At 39.6% G+C, this 19,846-nt stretch overlaps 7 non-coding genes across 7 annotated transcripts; 4 read left to right on the forward strand and 3 right to left on the reverse strand.

The window, feature by feature from the left end:
- Positions 1-2,246: 2,246 nt before the first annotated feature.
- TRNAF-GAA (transfer RNA phenylalanine (anticodon GAA)) lies at positions 2,247-2,319 on the forward strand. The gene has a single exon. It is a non-coding gene; the product is annotated as a tRNA-Phe (tRNA).
- Positions 2,320-3,570: 1,251 nt separating this feature from the next.
- TRNAI-AAU (transfer RNA isoleucine (anticodon AAU)) lies at positions 3,571-3,644 on the forward strand. Its single transcript has one exon. It is a non-coding gene; the product is annotated as a tRNA-Ile (tRNA).
- Positions 3,645-5,216: 1,572 nt separating this feature from the next.
- TRNAR-ACG (transfer RNA arginine (anticodon ACG)) lies at positions 5,217-5,289 on the reverse strand. Its single transcript has one exon. It is a non-coding gene; the product is annotated as a tRNA-Arg (tRNA).
- Positions 5,290-6,418: 1,129 nt separating this feature from the next.
- Positions 6,419-6,500, reverse strand: TRNAS-CGA (transfer RNA serine (anticodon CGA)). Its single transcript has one exon. It is a non-coding gene; the product is annotated as a tRNA-Ser (tRNA).
- Positions 6,501-12,000: 5,500 nt separating this feature from the next.
- Positions 12,001-12,074, reverse strand: TRNAT-AGU (transfer RNA threonine (anticodon AGU)). Its single transcript has one exon. It is a non-coding gene; the product is annotated as a tRNA-Thr (tRNA).
- A 2,272-nt stretch (positions 12,075-14,346) lies between these two features.
- On the forward strand, positions 14,347-14,420 carry TRNAI-AAU (transfer RNA isoleucine (anticodon AAU)). The gene has a single exon. It is a non-coding gene; the product is annotated as a tRNA-Ile (tRNA).
- Positions 14,421-17,775: 3,355 nt separating this feature from the next.
- Positions 17,776-17,849, forward strand: TRNAI-AAU (transfer RNA isoleucine (anticodon AAU)). The gene has a single exon. It is a non-coding gene; the product is annotated as a tRNA-Ile (tRNA).
- The last annotated feature ends 1,997 nt before the right edge of the window (positions 17,850-19,846 follow it).

A 19,846-nucleotide genomic window follows, 5' to 3' on the forward strand; every position in this document is an offset into this window, starting at 1 on the left:
AAACTGGAGGAATCACACTTTCTGATCTCAAACTATATGACACATCTATAGTAATCAAAACAGTATGATATTGGCATAAAAACAGACACATACGTGAATGGAACAGAATAGAGAGGCCAGATATAAACCCATGAATAGACAATCAATTAATTTTAGACAAAGGAGCCAAGAATATACAGTGAGTAAGGGATAGCCTATTCAATAAGCAGTGTCGAGAAAACAGGATAGCTATATGCAAAAGTATGAAAGTAGACCCTTATCTCATCCTATAACAAAAACCAACTCAAAAAGGATTAAAAACTTGAATATAGGATCCAAAATTTTTAAATTCCTAGAAGAAAACATAGGGGGTAAGCTCCTTGACCCCAGTCTTGGCAATGATTTTTTTTTTGGGACTTGACCCTCAAAACAAAGGCAACAAAAGCAGAAACAAGCAAGTGGGACTACATCAAACTAAAAAGCTTTTGCACAGCAAAGGAAACCATCAACTAAATGAAAAGACAACCTATGGAATAGGAGAAAATATTTGCAAGCCACATATCCAATAAGGGGTTAGTATCCAAATATACAAGGAACTCTTACAACTCAATAGCAGAAAAATAAATAGCCCAATTAAAAACTGGGCAAAAGAACTGAGTAGACATTTTTCCAAAGAAGACATACAGAAGGCCTTGTGTATCAGGTACATGGGAAGGTATTCAACACGCTAATCATCAGGGAAATGCAAATCAAAACCACAATGAGATATTACCTCATATTTGCTAGAATGGCTCTCTGTATTTTGGGCACAATTTTATGTAAACCTAAAAATTCTGTAAAGAATACAGTCTATTTTAAAAAGTAAACATAGGAGGTAATGTCATTATGAATAACCCTAGCTGTTTCAAAAGTGGAAAGACTTTTTTTTAAATCTTAAAATAGTCAAGGACATAATAGAAGGAGATAGTCCTATTCACTAAATTCTGCCATTTTGGGAAGTAATGAACTGAATTGTCATCATAATGGGAAAGCATGTAATGGTGGGGGTTTAGGGATGGATTTTATATTTTATACTTTAACCCATAATACTGAAGTTAAACAAAAGCCAGCAACAAAACCAAACCAAGAATGTTCAAGTAACCAAAACATACATATAACCTATAAAACAGCAATTCGACCTATGTATCTATCTATCTAATAAATCAATGATTATTTTCACCTAAGACCGTGCACAAGAAGGTTCAGTGCATTTTATAATAACCCAAAATTGAAAACCAAATGCCCATCAGCATTAGAATGGACAAGTAAATTGTAGTATATCCATAAAATGGAAGCCAATCAATAAGAACCAACTGCTTTTACAGATAAAAACATACATGCATCTTGGGGGAGGGATAAATTAGGAGTTTGAGATTAATAGACGCACACTACTATATATATATAAATCGATAAACAACTAGGACCTACTATATAGCACAGGGAACTATACTCAATATCTTGTAATAACCCATAATGGGAACAAAGATGCAAAAGAATTTATTTATATAAATATATAAATTATACACACACACATATACATACATATATATACACACACATATATATAAAACTTTGCTGTACACCTGAAACTAACACAACATTGTAAATCAACTATACTTCAATTTAAAAAAATAGATGGATCTCAAAGACAGTATTCAGTGAAAGAAGTCAGAGTTCAGAACAGTGGCTAAATTTAGAAGGGTATCAAATGAGAGGGAACATGAGAGAGCATGCATGGTTACAAAGGGATATAAACTTGTAAAAATCATTACATTGTATATTTAGGATTTGAGTACGTTACTGTGTATAATTGATAACTTAATAGAATAGAAAGGGAAAGTAATAAAAACAACTGAAAGAGTAAAATATACTTAAGCGCCAAGCTAGAAATGATTCCAAACGGTGCTGTCTTGAATTCTAGGAAGCTTCTCGTTCCAGCATGAAATTTTGAATCACCACACACCTATGGCTCCCCAAGTCATATCTTTAAGAGCCGTATAAAATTTTTCTTTCATCACTGTTTTTTTTCATTCTTCCTATCATAGTCAGGAGATTTTGAATATTTCCCCATTTCCTGATTTTTTGTTGGTATAATTATTTTTGAAATGGGAAATATGTTGTAGTTTAAAAAAAAAAGACATAAAATTTTCATATTTTTTTCTGAAATGAAAAAAAGGTTGTTAAGACTACTTAAAAGGCGTAATTGACAGAAAATGGCCCGTAGGGTTGCCGAAATAGCTCAGTTGGGAGAGCGTTAGACTGAAGATCTAAAGGTCCCTGGTTCAATCCCGGGTTTCGGCAGGTAGTTTTATTCCTTTCGCAGCGTGAACTATGAGATACCCAACACCAAGTGAATGACTCTTTAGCGATAGCTTTCTATGGGAACATCAGAGATCGATATACACATTTCGAAGTGCAAAAGGATCCTCAAAAGCCGGAATGTAGTTCATCTTGACCAGTAAAGAGGACGTGTGACTATAGAAATGTTATCAGATAGATTCCTTTTTTTGTGATTTTTAAGCACTCTGAAGCCTTAGCTCTTGAAACCCAGGACAAGAGCTATTGAAGACTAGAGAAATAAAACTTGGCAGAAGTCCTTGGCAAGACTTGAATACCTTAAGTTACCACTAGAAAGCCACACTTCTCCCTTGCACCAATGTCGGCTTAAAAATCAACAAGATCATTACTTGTTGATTCGTTTAGCTTTAAATTAATATATTCGGAAAATTTAACTAGGGGTCAGTCAGCAGGAAAGTTCGAAAAATACAAAAGAAATGATACAACCCCAGGAACATGTAAAGGGACATTCCCTGAGGCTGCAGGAGATTCCTTCAATTTCAGGTGATAAAACCAACAGCCTAACCGAGGATCAAAGAGCACATCTCACTTATTCTGGATCTCCGACCAAGTGCTTGGATCTGTTGATTCGCAAAATGGAATTTGAGTGACACAGAAAATGTGCTGTTAAAGAAATTTTTAATATTTAGTGTGGCACCACCGTAATCTCTCCCTTATCAAAATGGAGCTTTCTGCCACTCTCAAAACACAAGCAAACAAACCGAACAAAACAAAAACAAAAACAAAAATTAAAAACCCAGCAGATGTACTTTGTGACTCGGGTGCTGTTGGATTGTCTGTGGATATCATCGACGCTGACGTCAATGCGTATGTTTGCGACTCTTAGAGCGGCTCCTTTCCTTAACTCCGCTCGCTTTCCTTTCCCTTGCCTTGAACTAACTTGAAAATATTAGCTCACTAAGTTGCAAGTCTTTAAAAAGAAGTTTGCAATTTGTGATTCAGTAGGGACTTGCCTCTAAAAGCGGGAGGTTCGCTGCACCACGGGAAAATCCTATTACAGTGCTGTCTCTACAAATAAACTAGGCTCAGCCTCTGCACAAAAATTTCTCTGTGGATTTTCTAGTCCAAATCCGAAGAACTGAAACATTAGAATCTATGAATATGATTTGAAGAAGTCTCTTTTGAGGGAGCTAGGTGAAGAGAAAGTTTTTAATTTTTATGTGGCGAAACACGAAAGGAATTCCGTTATCTGGTGGCCGGTTAGCTCAGTTGGTTAGAGCGTGGTGCTAATAACGCCAAGGTCGCGGGTTCGACCCCCGTACGGGCCATCGAGGTTAGGGTTTTTGGCCCTCTGCCGCTGGGTGGGCATTTCCAACCCAAGGCACCTATACCCCCAAATCTCTGCGGTTGAGAAACAGAGGTTCAGACATTCTCCTCTTCACATAAGAAGAAAGTTATGTGTTTTCGTTTCGCTTTGTTTGTTGTTGTTAAATATAAAGTAACATAAAAAGTTAGAGTTTATTGAAGAAATTTGAGGGAGTAGTGTGGGAGCGAAGCGATTGTGTTTCAGGGAAAGGCTAAGGTTAAAAGAGCTACGACATATGTCTCTCTAGTTTTTGGGAAACTTCAGGAAACATTATTTTGGCGCTTTCAATCGAGAAAAGGAAGCAGGCTCAGCGTGGCCGGTGACTTAGTTGGTTAGAGTGTGGTATTAATGGCAGTAAGACCTGGACTTAGTTCTTTCTGACACCTGTACTTCTTTCTTTTCCTTGTCCCAGGCAGTTTCCAAAGTAAATGCCCGCTCCAAGTGAGGTTGCCACTTGGCTTTCACGGAAAATCTCTCCCATTAGCAGTAAAAAGCAGAGAACTGAATGCGAAACTGTAAGACCCCAGTTCTCCTTTGCAGTTGTTCACAATCCAATCGCCTTTGGTCCCCGTAGGCAGCCCGCTTGGTGGGGTGGTTCCTTTCCTTTCAGCCTCAGTGCTTCTAATAGCGCACACTGGCAACTTCAATACATTTACCCGCGATGCAGAACGAGGATACAAACTACTCACTCTGAAATCGATTCACATATTAAGATGTTTTTGGTTTAGTTTGAGGACTTTCCCCCAACTTGGCAGTGATTTCTCCCTAGTGTCTCTGTTTTGCCTCGACGCAGAGAAAGGAGGCAGTTCTGTTCAGAGAGGCAGCTCCAAAGCTGCCTCCCACCGTATTCCTTCACGTTCATCTTCTCTTGGAGTGTTTACTTTAAAAAATAAGGGGAGGGATTCCTGTTGGTTCTCCTGTCCCCAAAGGTGGGTTTTCCAGCTCCTGCCTATGTCCCGAAGATGGCCTGTTGAGGCTCCCTGGCTTGGTGGGGGTGGGGGTGGTGTGGGGTTGGTGGTATCCGGGATGAGTGACATCTGCCGGGATTCAGGGCCAAGCTCTGTCTAAAGGACCCAAGTGAGGCAGAGCCTTTCACACCCCATATCCTCACAACCGAACCTTTCTTAACATTTCCCCAGGAGAAGTCTCTTTTCTTTTTGCTAGAAGCCATGCGAGGAAAGAGCTGTACAGGGGAGTCCACTAGGAGTGAGGACTTTTCCCAATATTGATGGAGAAGTTACTGGTAAGATTTTTTGTTTGTTTGTTTGTTTTTCTTTAAAGCTTCTTTGATTTAAAAACCTTCCTTCAAATGGTCTTTTTTCAACCAATCTTTCTCCAGTTCAAGAAGAAATGAAACGTAGGAAGAAAATCTTTCAGGATGGGTCCTTTGATGCTTCTGAAGTCTTTTTCAGACTCAACTGATGGAAGGTTAAGGATCAGTTCCACAAAACTACATTTGAAGGACTTTAAAAGTTACTTCAATATCCTTTTCGAAAAAAGTACCTTGGAAGTGTGAAAGAAAAAGTGACCTTGCCGAGCCAGCCAGGAGTCGAACCTAGAATCTTCTGATCCGTAGTCAGACGCGTTATCCATTGCGCCACTGGCCCCAGGTTGGTAAGTTCTTTTTCGTATAAGTACTTTCATCACTATCCAAAGTTTATGCTCACCAAATGACTTGATTTTTTTTTTTTTTTTTTTTTTGTAAGGGATTACAACTAGAGATTATACTATCTTTGGAAAAGCATAGTTTCTCTTTGATTTGATTGCACAATATATTTACATAAAATGTTTTCATTGAAAGTCATGGCTAATCTTCACTTATTCTGTGACTATGCATTGAAAATTTATCTGGTGCTTAGTATGTAGCTGCCCTTATTGCTTGAACAAATCTCTATGGACTCAATAATTTGTTTCCTCACTCCATTCCATATCCTCTCTTACCTAGCTTACGTTAGTGCCCAGTTTTGAACTCTTCATTCCTTTTTTTCTTCAGAATATTCATCTGCACACAAAATGCAATAAGGAGACAAGAATCCAACAGAAGTATACATTTTAAGAATCCCATTTGACAGAGAAACTTGGAAAACAGGAACTCATTTACTAACAAATTAAATTGGCTTAAAATTTACTTCGCTGTTCAAAGTAGGCAAAACAGCTGAAAATGCAAAAGTACTTATAAAAGAGATGAAGTTTTTTATGGGCTTGAAAGTCAAGGCAAAGTCAGAAGTGAAATCCTCTCTGTGCCTGATTTCCTAGGTGGTATAAAGTGCTTGGCAAATATGATGGAGTATTATCTCAGATTTTTATGGCTCTCACCAGCCTCTGATGTCAGGACAAATACTGAAGACTGCTACCTGGGAATACTTTAAGGAAGTTGCTGGTTTCTATAATCACAAAGAGAAACTAGTCCTTCAAACCCCAACGTCTCCTCTATTCACTTTGCTGCTGTGATAACTCTTTCCAGATTTATTGACAACTTCATCCCAAAGCAGCTGGTATTTTTGATCGTGCTCTAACCCTGAAATTCGGTGTGGACCGTGGGGAAGGTTGGGCTCAGGACAGTCACAGAGCCTCGGACAATGAAAGGGAATGATGGGACTCAAAACCTGGCTGGCGCCCACCACCTTTAAAAATTCGGATTACAGATTGGAACTGTTACCTTAGGGATTTCTCTGCATGCCAGATGGGACAGCATTACGCTTTGTGGAAGCTTCCAGCTGGAACCCAAAACGAGACCGCTGTGAGCAGGATTTGAACCTGCGCGGGGAGCCCCCATTGGATTTCGAGTCCAACGCCTTAACCACTCGGCCATCACAGCTCGTGGTGGGAATAGTTTTATTTAGTAGACTGAAGACAATTATTGAACATTCCCATTTGAGGTGGAAGAAGAGAGAGGACTACTGATTCATAAGCGTCCCCAAGAAAACCTTCTCCAATCAGACTTGCATATTTCACTTAATGGCAATTTTAACGTTTCAGATAGTTAGGCAAAAATTAATTAATTAAAAAAATCTTGGCAACATTTTTCATTTCAATTATTCTTTTCTTCCACAGATGTGAGGGAATTGTCTTGTTCTACCTTCGAAATGTACCTAGATCTGAAAAACTTGTCACCACCCCAACTGCTACCGCCCTGGTCCAAGAAACCTACAATTCTAACATGGAATATTGCAAAAATCTCTTAATAGGTTTCCCTCCTTCCACCCTTTCCAGCCTTACAAAACATTCTATGAAAAGCAGTCAGAGAGATCTTTTTGAACTTGAAATACTTTTTTGTCTTAGGGAACACTGCCTCAACATCAGTACCACTGTTCATACCCATTCCCTTAAATGAAAAAAATCCAACCCTCCTTTTGTCCTGAAATATCCCTTTCCCCATTTCCTCCTAGGGAGCAATACCAATTACAAGCATAATGTTTACGAGAGTTATCTCTGGTTACTCTCCAAGTCCTCCGAGATGCTTCATACCTGGCTTTCTCTGGCTCTCCCCAAACTGACGAAATCGGTTTCATATTCCATGCTCAGTTTCACCTGCTTCATATCCATGTCTTTCCATAGGCCCATCCTTCTTCTAGAAATTTGCAACATTGTGGAACACTTTAGCCTCAGGCACTCATGGATATAAATACTGGCTCCAAATTTTACAACTTGGTGATCTTGAGCAAGTTATTTAACCTCTCCACTCCTCACCTTCTGTATCTATAAAACAAGTAAATGATTGTAAATAACAATAGCACCTACTCCTTAGGCTTGCTTGTTAGTCTATATATGAAAAATCAATAACTACTTGATTTAATAGCTGGTAATAAGTGGCAGCTATTACTATTGTTCTGTTTCTTTCCCATGATTAGTTTCAACAACATAACATGTGAAGTGGATTAGAATATGCCACTTCAAAGTATTCCTCTTTGGCATAAGGATGGCTTTGAAGGCCATGGAGGAAAAGCAAACATAGGAAGGGCTCTCTGTCCTCTCCCTCTTTGCCTAAAAGCAGGGCACAAATGTCCCTTCGTGAAGATGTTCCATTCCCATTACCAGAAGGAGGAAAACAACCCTTATCACCAGAGATGGAAAATCGACTCCAAGATGAGTCTGCACAAACAAACCTTACTAAAATAATCCTTATCTTTTCTTAGTTTCTCCATCTATTTACCTTCCCCAAGTACTGCCCGTGGAAGCCCAAATCCCTCTTTCTCTGTCTCTACTTCTCTACAATTTATTGCTCTTTGTCAAGGTTTGTTAAAACCTTTTAAGTCTAACTTCTCCTTTGGGTTTTCACTTCTTTTCTGTAAAGAAGCCTCTGTACATGTAAAATTAAAATAAAAATATTAAGATCAATGAAACTTGTAAACTCTTTCTCCTATTAATCTGTCTTCTGTCAGTTTAATTCATCGGTCCCAGCTACAAACCTAAGAGGGTAGAGGAAAAGTTTTCCTCTCATGCACATGGAAATTGCAAAGATCAGAGCGTTGGGAAATTGGAGAAAATATACCCATGTACAATAGTATATTAAGGAATGAATATGTAATGTGGAGCCAAGAGTACTCATATTTGAGTCATAACTCACATTAGCTCCACATTTAGGCAAGACAGGTGATCACAGCAAACCTTAGTGTCTCAGCTTGAAATTAGGAAAGTAATACCTTCCCCAGAGAATCATGGTAAAGGTTCAATCTTAACACCAGTATCTGTTGAGTGTCTATTATGTATTAGGTATATGCAAAGCAGTATGAATTCATTGATGAGCAAAACCGTACACTGCTCTTACCCTCATGCAATATACTACATTCCAGTGAGAGAAACAGACGATAATCAAATTATCAAACTGATAAATGTAACATGTGCAAGGAAAGAGAATATACAATACTATGAGTAATACAGGACTTTCACTTAGGGATTTTAAGAAATTCTACCCTGAAAAAATAATAATCCAGCCGAGAGCTAAGCACGGGCAAGAGATAACTAGGCAGAGAGGCAAGCACAAAGCTCTTCTGCTAGAGGGGACTTCATGTGCAATATCCAATGATAGGAGAGAGACTGATTGCCTGAAGACCCACGAGAATGGAACACAGATGGCAAGAAAAGGATGGAGAAATGCTTCAGAGTCGGCATTTTGGGCAGTTATATATAATGTGCTGTGTAATATGACACCTATAACGTGCAGTACGTATTAGACTCCTAAAATTCTAGCTTCTGCCTCCTCTTCCCTTTATCTAGCCAAAATATCCAGAATATGAGATCTGGTGTGACTTAACTTCTAAGGAAAAACCAATTAAATTCTCCCCCAATAAGTTTGAAAGAATTCACATCAGAAAGATCATGAGAATCCTCCTTCGTCCGCTGGTGGGACTGGTGGGAACAAATTCTGAGCCTCTGCTTCCCATCCAGAGATCTCGGTCTCTTTTGCCCCCGTGTGGTCACCTAGTGCAGGGCGCGGATGTTAATTTAGTATTTGAAGACAAGACGAAATAATTTCCCTGAAAGTAGGTCAGGAAAGTGGAAGCATCCTTCTTCTAGTGTTATGTCCCTTCCAAAAGAAAAACTGTATCCTTAAGTAATTTTTAGCAAAATATGTCATAAAACATACACAAACACGTCACCAAACTTTTCAACCGTTTCTTATTTCCGGGAAATCCTTCAAAACCACCCTCACACCTGATTTCAGGAATGGTCAGGATCCTTCCTTTCATCCGGGACGCTCTCTGCCTGCTAGGCACCCACTTCGGGCAGCACTGGATGCCAGATGCTGAGTTTTAGGAGAACATCGTGCTGATTCCGCTGAAGAGGAGGCTCCCGGCAACAAGCTAGCGCCCCGAGTCAGCCCTGGGCCTGGGGGTGGGGGGTGGGGGGCGGGTCCAGCATTTCGAAACCGCTGCTGGGGACACCCCCTGGAGTTAAGTAGCCTAAGACCAAGATCCTCGAGAAACAGTCCCAGAGGATCTTCCTGGGGTGGTGGGAACGCAGGGAAAAGAGGGGGTCCCGAAAATGCAGGTAAGGTGTAAGAGTTACTTCCAGGTACTCTTTTCTCCAGTACAGATACTCGGGGAGTTCTTGAAGGCAGGAATCTCTTCTTATTCGTCCCTCCATTCCGTCTCCTCCCCACAACTCTTCTTCCCCTTCCACGCCTGATGAGTTTTGGAACTACTGTATAGTACTTATAGTAATAATAATAACTGAGCAGTTATTGCGCAGTGGCTGCAGTTTCGAAATGGAGCACTTTTCTTCCTCGGAAGTTCAGGAGAAAGTAACTTTGCAGAAAAACCACGTCCAAGGGAGCCAGTGGGACCCGCACGGCGCACGCAGGGTCCTGTGCAGTGGGTGTCTCCTCGGGTTGACTCTCTTCGGGTCCCTCGGCCCTTCCATGGGAAGGACGCCGAGTGCAGGAAGAGAAAGAAGGGCCCGCCACCCGCGCAGGCGGGAAGGTGGGGAGACGCGGGCTTCAGCGCAGGTGGTGTTGGGACAACTTTTCATTCTAAACTCCTGGACCTCAAAAGAAGGATATCCATTTACATTTGGAAGTCTGGTACCGCAAAGAGGAATTACAGATTGGCGGCCTAGGTAAAGGGAAAAAAAAAGGACCCTTGTTTATTTCCGCCTGGTTTAGAACCGGGGACTTTTAGCGTGTTAGGCGAACGTGATAACCACTACACTACGGAAGCCAGCCGCAGAAAAAAGGCCCCCTAGAAGTAACTATTCCTTTATATCCTAGGTCTTCAGTTTTCCATTTATTGAAATCAATATTACATAGCAGTAGACATGCATTTATCAAATATACCTGCTATAATGTTTAAAGAAACCTGTTTTAGAACAGCCAAAAAGTGGAAACTACCCCACTGCCCTCGAAGGTTTCCCAGAGAAAATGACACCAAATCTAAGACTTCATAGAAAAAGAATTACGATGGCTGTAGAGTGGTAAGAAAGTGGTGTGAATGAAGAATATAATTTAGATCATAAAAGAAATAGCATTTTAACTAGAGAGAAATCCCTTTAACAAAGAAGAAATTGTGAATGTCCACGACCTGTTCAAACTGTTTTATAGAATAACAACCTTTTATCCTTTAGTACTATTAAGTCCTCAACACTTCTGGAGGTACAGGATATCATTGATTAGATTCAGCTCCATTTTAAAGAGTTCTTTAAAATGTCAGTCTTCTGACACATTTGCATTCCCAGATGTTCAACAAAGGAGGAATTTACCTGTTGGGCCATGACAGTGAGAAGCAAGAAGCTACTTAGGATGCAATCTTTGCTTGTAGAATTCTGTGATCATTACTATGTATGGGAGAATAGGCATTTGTAGAATCTGACAAATTATTTTAAGATATATCTTAGAATGACAAAAGGAACAGAGCAGATAAAACAGAAACACCTTTGTTTTTAGAATTTGTTGTCTCTTTCAGAAATTTTGTGTAAAAAATCTGTCTAGAAAAGAGGCTAAGACTTCAGTTCTCAAAATGCTTTTTCATTTGCCTCCAAACTCTTGTTAGAACCTTTTTATGTTTTGTCACCAACCATTCTTCTTTTAAGATGACATCATATTCTCCTCTTTTCAAAAATTTCAGTGATGTCCTATAGTCCAGAATCACTAAAAAAATAGAAACAACTATCATAGTACTCAATTTAAAGTTTAAATTAGGTTTTTTAGCCCTTTCTTTTATTTTTGCCGCTTACCTTCCTTTAGAATAGGGCTAAGAGCAAAAATGCAAGGGAAAAATCACAGGTTTACTAGAAGTGGTAACAAGAAAGATTCAGTGGTAGAGGATTTAAACTCACCACCATTGCCCGTGGATCTTCATCTTTAGTGCACTACCCATTGTTCCTCATAGATAATTGATAAGTACTTCTACATATTACCTTGAAATTAGAAAAGCCATTAGTCATTCAGTAGTTCATTGTAAAAAACAAAAACAAAAAAATTGAGTGTCAACTCTATTCCAAGTCTGTCCAAGGTTGCAAAACCAAAAACCTCTCAGTAACCAGGCAAATCTAAAGGCTATCTGAAAGGGCATGTTTTTAAAGCTGTTGAATCTCCATCATTTGATTCTAACGATTGGACAAAGGGGCAAATCATAGCTAGGCTATCTGCTAATACCATGATTAGGACAAATATTCATAGCTCTTAAATTACTTTTCATATACATATATATTGGGGCTGCTTCTCGTGATATTATTCAATCTTTCATCCCTGTTTTACAAAGTACCACATTTTTCCCATGCAAAGCTTAAATCCTGAGTATTGGGAGATTCGGTGTCACTTTAGTTTGTAGAGAAAATTCCAGATAAATCACAAAACCAAAAAGGGAGCAATGAGAGCACGCAGGCCCCGCTGGGATTCGAACCCAGGATCTCCTGTTTACTAGACAGGCGCTTTAACCAGCTAAGCCACGGAGCCCAGCTTAATAAGTGTGTAAATTACATATTATTTAAAGATAATTCCACCTATCGTTCAGCCTTAATGAGTTTAGTAATTGGTTTGTCAGGTGAATTAAAACAAAAACAAAACAACAACAACAAAAAAACCTTGTATCAGTCAAAACCAAAGAAAAATATTCTTTTGAAAGAATAAATACAGGAACTAGAATGAGATGACTATCTCTTCTTGGAAAATTGTTCCAGGGTGGACACCACTGGATTCACTAGACTATAAACTTTGGCAACCAGGGTTAGAGACTTTTGTTGAACTCCCAAATAAAAATTGAAATGACTTTCTGTGAACTATCATTTTGTTTAACCACACCTGCTTTCTTCTGTTAGTGTGTTGAAGAAGGGGTTACTGATCAAAGATTAGCACGTCTGACACAGGGTTGCTGAAACAACTGTGAGTATGTGTGTTGCACCTGTCAAGTTGTCTTCCAGGAAGCGGTGATTTCTTCCACTTCAGGAATATTGGCTGCTCACGGCTTAAATCTGAGTTGGTCTCTGGGCACTGTCCTCAAGAGAAAAAAGGCACCTTGTTCCAAGTTACATCTGCCCCTGGGTGCAGCTCAAATCCAGTCTCAATTCAGAGTATTTCTGAAGGGCCATTTCAGTTTCAGATATCCCAGTGAGAACAGCTGAGGCCTCTGTTACAACATCATGTTCAACTTCTGCCTCTTCCCAATCCTGTTTCCCTCACCCTCTATTGCTGTTGATTCTAAGAGCACTCCCCATAAAACTCCTGCACACAAATCTTCATCTCAGTGTCTGTTTCCTAGGGAACTGACTTATGACAAAAAGCAAGTGACAGAGGCCTACTATCAAAGTAAGTTGGAATGTGGCCCAGGTTTTCAAAAATCACTTAACCATAGCAAGTACCCTAGTAGAACAAGAATGATAGATAATGCTAATAATATTCTGCTCTACAAACTTTCAGAATTTTCACCACAGAACAAAACAAATGAAGACACCTACTAGTAGACTCAAAGATATAAAAACTTAGGGAAAGGTGCTAAAGGACCAGAAAAATCATTTATATTTATGATGTTAAAAGCAAAGGATTGAAACGGCAAGTTAGAACATAAATGGCAAATTTAGCTAGTCAAAGGATATGATTCTCATTTCAAGGAAAAAGTGTGAATACTAAGTATTGAACACTTTTTAAAAACTAGCTATGCATATCCAAAAGGAAACATATAATATAGACATATATAGATACATATGCAAATATGTAACTTATAAGTGGAGGGAGACAACATAAAGAAGCTTTTAAAGTGCACCCAGGTCAGTTAACTTCTGAAAATGTTACTACTCTTAACTTAACAGGAATGGTCTTGGTGGGAAGGAGGGAAGAAGTAAAACCCAGCAAAGAGAGCAGAAGGCGACTCAGGAATTAGCTGCTCTCCTGGTCTCTCCCTGGGTTGTCTCCTGTCCGCAGGTGGATCAGGCTCGGGCTGGAAAGGATGCACCTCGCAGTTATGCCTCTTGAAGTAGGCCTACCAGGGCCTAGGCTCCCTCCTCTCCTTTCAGATCCCAAAGTTTATCTCCGGTCCAGATAACGGACCTGACTCCGAACACTCCCTGGCTTCGACATCCCTTGTCTTTGATTGGTTCTGCCCAGGAACCTGGCCAGGTCAGATGCTCAAGAGAAGACATCCCCCTGGTTCTTTCGCTCCCGCTGACCCCAGCCCCTCGATCGGGCGCCACCAAGTGTTCGCTGACCAGCACTGCAACACCAGGGCCGTGACATTCCCGAGCGAGCAGCGGGAGGCCGGAGATGCACAGCTGCGGTTTCAGGGTTGCAGTGACCGCGGAACCACTCAGAGGACAGGAGGCTACAGGGTGCAGGTTCCCGGGTCCCGAGGCTTCCGAGAGGAGCTGATCTGCCTGGAATGGTCTCCAGGAGCGGAGAGGAATCCGGATCCCGCGCGCGGGTGTCGAGTCCTTCGAGGCCTGTGGCTGCTCCGTGGTCAGTTCCGTGATCCGCCCGTTATGGTCTCAGGAAGCCCTACTTGGGGACTTTGACGAATCTTCTTGGGTCCGAACTGGAGGTTTGAGAAAGATTAAGTTACCTCCAAAGAAAGACGCTCCCTTGAGGCAAAATAAGGAGTTTTTTCCTTCTTCCTCCTCCATTACCCACGCCAGTGGGAAAAGATGAAAAGAATGAAAGCCACTCCTTCCCAGCATGAACTGCAAGACAATGCTGTTTAGATGTCATTTACAATTTGGAATATAGTCGGTGGCATTCTGGCCGGTTAGCTCAGTTGGTTAGAGCGTGGTGCTAATAACGCCAAGGTCGCGGGTTCGATCCCCGTACGGGCCAAGTTTACATCACAGTTTTGTTCTCCAAAATGGAAACCCGCACTAATACATTAGTGTCCTCACTGCGTGAAAGAGATGAATCTCTGAATTTAGTAGAAGAACAATCACATTTCCTTCAAGCTTCCTTGCTAGCGGTTTCTGGAATCTTACTTGGGCGGAGTAAACTGAATCTTTCATAGTAGCGGCATTTGGTTTCCCCCAAGGCCTTGAACATTTTCTAGGCTCCAATTACTCCTCCAACTCAATCTCAAAACAAAATGGTAGGGGTAGAGGGTATAGCTCAGTGGCAGAGCACGTTTCCCTTCCGTTAAGGGGAAAAATTAAAAACAAAATAAAACAAAACAAAACAAATCGGTAGCACAGATCTGGCAGCTTAAAGGTACAACAGAGGGCCTCCCCCCCCCCCCCCCATTTCATTTTGTTTTGTTTTCCTGTAAGGAAACTGTCTTGGAGGAAAAAACTGGATTTTTTGCGTGCTTCCTCAGAAAACAAATAGTAAAACCACCAACTCTTCGTATTACTAACTCTGGGTCATTCCGCATCCCCCAGTTCCACCTAAGGGAAAACAAATTGAAAAATGAGAAAGAAAAATTGTCTGAAACTTAAACATTATGAATGACAAAGATGTTTGTTTTATACACTCTGCACATTTATTCCAACATGAAAAGGATACACAATTTTAAATACTTTATTTTGTTTTTCTTGCATAAATAATGTATTCATGTTTCAAAAAGCAGAAACTAAAAACAGATGCATTGAAATTTTCCCTTCCATTTTTATCCCTCATCAGTACACTTCTCACAATCACCTCCCATAGGTAAAGTTTGTCCTTAATTTTTCATTTATCCTTATTAATTTTCTTTATGCATATGCATGTAAACATATATATTAATTATTTTTCTTCTTTTTCACACAAAAGATAACACTTTCACATTTGTTTAATGTTTGAATCTTCCGTTATTTATTTCCTTCAGGCATTTGTAGAGGAGGCAAACTTTTACTTTTATCCTATTTGGGTTATTTGTGCCTGGGCCTAGAATTAAACTGACATAAGATAGATGAAAAAAAGAAAAGCATATAAATTTATTTAATACCATTTTATACGACACGGGAAACTTTGCAAGGAAGGAAGACCCAAAGAAATGGTGGGGCCTATTTTCTTTTATATTAGATTGAACAAAGTGGCAATTATAGAAAAGTGACTAAACTATGCAGGGAGGCTAAAGGAAGATAAGGATTATTTTAACAAGGTCTGCTTGTATAGAATTCTCTCAGTCTCACCTTGTCTGCTTTTTTTTGGGGGGGAGGGGTCAGGTAATTAGGTTTATTTATATATTCTTAATGAAAGAACTGGGGATTGAACCCACAATCTTGTCCATGCTAAGCACACACTCGACCACTGAGCTATACCCTCCACCCTCCTCACCTTCTCTTGTCCTTGATGATGAGAATGTTACTTTCCTTTTGGTATAGGGATGACATCTTTCAGGTAGGAGTTTCAACTTCTGCTTTTAAGAAAAAGAAAAAGGTTAGAATGTTTTTCTTCTGTTTGCTGCTTTTCAAGTGCCTTTAACTCCAAACATTCAATATACCAAAGCTGCATGTTTTGGGGTGGCATGTTTTGAACTTTCTCACATACATCAGATTTTCTTCTGGACACGTAAGTAGGGTTTTTCCTCACTGTAAGGTCCTGCCTTTTGAGACTCTTTATCTTATACCCTAGCGTTATTGCAAAGAGTCTCCTACTCTCCTGGCTTCTGCTTGTAATTTTGCTTATAAGGTTGTTTTTGTTTTGCCATGCACAAAATTGTCTAAATGTAGCCAGAGGTATACATTTTTTTTTCTTTTGTGGCTTCTGGATTTTGTGTCTTTCTCACTTCAAGGGCATTAAAACAAAAAACAAACAAAAAAGTCTTCCTATTATTTCTTCTAGAATGCTTTCATTTCTTATACTACTTCATCTTTGGTCCAGCTATTTTTGTTGTTGTTGTTGTTGCAATGTATTGTTTTTCCAGTTGGCTGTTCAGTTGTCACAACACCATTTATTGAATTATCCATCTCTTCTTCACTGATTTGAAATGCCAACTTTATTGTAAGCTAAATTCTGACCATTTTAAAGTTGAGAAAACCAGCAGATTGGTGTCTAAAAGAGAAAAGAGCCCAAAGACCACCTACTGTAATTCTGGCCTTCCTATTGACTCTTTCCCTAAACCTCAGTTTCTTCATTGGTAAAATGGAAATGTTAATTCCTAGTGCATACAGCAGTAGTGAGAATTAAAATCCATAATGTTTATAAAGTTATCTAGCAAAGTGCCTGACAGCTAGTAAATTCTCAGTACTCTTCTTTCTCTTTAAAAGGAACACCCCTGTTTTAAGAGCCATCCTTCACAGAAACTCAGAGATCAGATAGGTAAATTGCTTCTGTGGGAGAGGAGAAAGGTTTTCTCCACCCTTTTAAGGTTCCTGGCTGGATCTGAAAATTGAACTGACAAAGACAGATTAACAGGAGAAAAGCATACACATTTTTATTGACTTTTTACATGGACCTGGGAACCTTCACAAGAGGATGAAGACGGGAAGAAGTGACCAAAGCAGGAATCTTTTATACCTTATAGACAAGGAAATAATAAATTCGTGGAGAATTGACAAGACAAAGAGGTTTCAGCTATGGATAGTAAATGGTGAAGAAGTGACTAGGAAGAAAATGGTTAATTTAGCAAGGTTTGTACAGATTTCTCCACCTCCAGCTCCCTGTCTCTGGTGATAAGAATGTCTTCCTCCTGGTACAAGGGAGGGCACATTTCACATGGGAGTTTTGTGACCTGTTTCAGGGAAGTAGGGCAACGGGTTGGTGGGCCAGGTGGGGGAGGTGGGGGGGTCAGAGGGTCCTTCCTGCTTCTGCTGTTTGTTTTTTTTTTTTCTTCAAATTTTCAGTTTAAAATATTCAGTATGCCAAGGTGCCATATTTTGTGGGTAGCATGTCCTGAATCCCTTTACTGCTATGTTTTAAGAGCAAACTCAAGTTCCCACAGTTTAAACTGAATCTTTCAAGACCTGTTGGCCGCTCAGCATGTCAATTTCCCAGTCTGCCCTCTGGAATCTTAAACCTTTTCCAGGCTTCCCGGGGTAGGAGGAAGGAACCCATTCCTGAAGGCGTCAGTGTGTCTTTCCAAAAGGAATTGGTGCGTTCGAGAAGACGAAATTTCTCCTTAGAGGCAAGGTTCATTCTTGACAAAGATACAGATTTCTTTTTTTCTTTTTCCTTTAAGGAGACCGGGACTAGTGAAGATACGAAGAAATTCCAAAAAGTCAACGATATTAAAAGTATTAAAGAGACTATAGCCTTTTTATATCGAGGCCGGTTAGCTCAGTTGGTTAGAGCGTGGTGCTAATAACGCCAAGGTCGCGGGTTCGATCCCCGTACGGGCCACTTTTAACTGACCGGTTTCAGGCCCAGGGCCACTTTGTTGGCATTACCCTTAGGTTGTCTAACTTTTCAGCCATCATCGACATTGCAGCCTGAAGTACCTGGGACAAATCTTCCCAGTCTTGAAAATTACATCACACCAATTTCGGTCTCTTTTCCAACTGCCATATGCTTATTAGTTTAAATCTAAATTTGTAAATCAATCACCTCTAAAGGCACCTTTGATGGTGACATAATGCTTCAGATGTTTATAGTGTTGATAACATACAGCCTTAGATAAAAGGTGCCTGAGAGTTCTCTCTCCAACCCCTCCTTGTTACTCACACACGGCATCAACAGGTTTCCAATCTGTGCACAAAATAGGCAAAGTGTTTGCTTTCATAGAACTTTCGTTCTAGTGAAAGGAATGAACAAGTAAACAAATAAAGGGTCAAGATAATTTTGAATAGTGGTAAGTGTATTATACTTATGAGAAAATAAAACAAGGTGATGTGGTGAAGAAGACTGAGTGGAAAGCTATAACAGGTGGGATGGCCAGGGAAGTGCTCTCTGAAGCAATCACTTGCGATCACTTTCAAGCTGATGTGGGAATGCGGAAAAAGTCAGCAATAAATGCAAAGCACTGGAAGCACAGGCCTGGCAACTACAAAGGCCTTAAAATCAAGTGACCTTGCAATGCTGTAGGGACAGGTGGCCAACGTGGCTGGAGAAAGCTGGTAAGGGGAAGAACCTGGTACTCTGGCCTTCCCTGCCAATATCAGACTTTGAACAATCTCTAGTTTCAGGTGGTCCAGCTGAAAATTCTGCTTTTGTGAGGCAGGTTGGCTGTTCTGTGGGCTTTGCCATTAGAATACAGAAAAAAGCTGGTGAAATGTGACAGAGTATAAATATGCCATTTTGGCATAAAGATTATTTTGAGCTAAAAGCACTTGAAAAATAGCAGATATGAGAAGACCACTCTAATCTTCCTTCTTTTCCTTTGAAGTAGAAAATAAAATTCCCATGTGAAAGATGTCCTCCTTATACTAGGAGGAAAGTAACTTTCTTATTGTCAAGGTTGGAAAGTTGAGGCAGAGGGAAATTTATACAAATTAACCCTTATCTTCCTAGTCACTTCACCCGATTAACTATCCTAACCCAAGCCCCTTTGCTTTGTCACATTTTCATATTTTTACTGCTCTTTGTCTGATTCAGTATACGTGCATTCAACTACAAATGCCTGAGTCTTCATTTCTTTATGAGGGCTCCCATATCACATAAAACAAATAAATTTGTATATTTTTTTCTTTAATCTGTCTTTTGTTACAGGGGCCCTAGCTGAGAACTTAGAAGGGCAGAAGGAAAGATTATTTTTCCTTCTCTATACTGGAGGAAGTGACTTGAGTTAAAAGTCCCTGGGAGACAAAATCCAGACTGTAGAAAGCCTCGGGTTTCTTCTAAAAATATATTAAAAGGGAAAAGAGAGACATTATTGATTTAAAAAACTTAAGACATATATCCTATGAATTGTTTTTTAAAAGTGTATATATAATATATGTCTTATATATGATTGTCATAATATATATTATAGAATATATTTATAAAATATCTAAAATTGGCAAAATTTGAACGATTGGATACTTGATGCTCTTATTTTTGTTATTTTTAGATGTGATAACGATACTGTGATTATGTTTTTCAAAAAGGTCCTTACATTTTAGAGATACTTAGTCCTGTGTCAGTCCTATAGAAGCTTGAGGCAAAACGGAAACTCAGTAATACTATTTAAAATTTTTATATTATATTCATTACGGATTTTTGAATTAATTTTTAAATTCTTTTTTGAATTTAAGTATAGTCACTTACAATGTGTCAATTTCTGGTGTACAGCATGATGTCCCAGTCAGCATTAATTTTTATTTTTTTTAATGTTGCTTTAAAATATTTTTTGTCTCTTTTGCTAAGCTTTTTGGCAGCCTCCTAAATTTTGTGCAAATGCCTAACTCGCCTCACCTTAGTCT

The sequence above is a fragment of the Camelus dromedarius genome, chromosome 19 (assembly GCF_036321535.1).
Source record: "Camelus dromedarius isolate mCamDro1 chromosome 19, mCamDro1.pat, whole genome shotgun sequence".
Lineage (NCBI taxonomy): Eukaryota > Metazoa > Chordata > Mammalia > Artiodactyla > Camelidae > Camelus > Camelus dromedarius.